Below are 275 nucleotides of genomic sequence, written 5' to 3'. Positions count from 1 at the left end.
ACATCTCATCTCAATCTCCCCTCTTTCAGCTTAAAACCGTTACTCCTTGAAGGAGAGAGAGAAGATATGGGGGTTGGTTTTTTGGGTTTTTTTTTAACTTGAGTTTATTTGATCCCTTTTTAAGCTATTTTAGCACCTGTGGATGTTTCCGAACCAGCTCCACAATCCATTCTCTCATTTCTTTATCGTAACACGAGAAAGCTGCCAATGAAAACACCTCCTGCCTTTTACATTCCTGGATTACTGCAGACTTTGGGAACAATTAAAAACATACA

Source organism: Pterocles gutturalis, unplaced genomic scaffold (assembly GCF_000699245.1).
Source record: "Pterocles gutturalis isolate BGI_N339 unplaced genomic scaffold, ASM69924v1 scaffold2568, whole genome shotgun sequence".
Lineage (NCBI taxonomy): Eukaryota > Metazoa > Chordata > Aves > Pterocliformes > Pteroclidae > Pterocles > Pterocles gutturalis.
The sequence above is the reverse complement of the archived record's forward strand: the minus strand, read 5'-3'. Positions refer to the sequence as shown.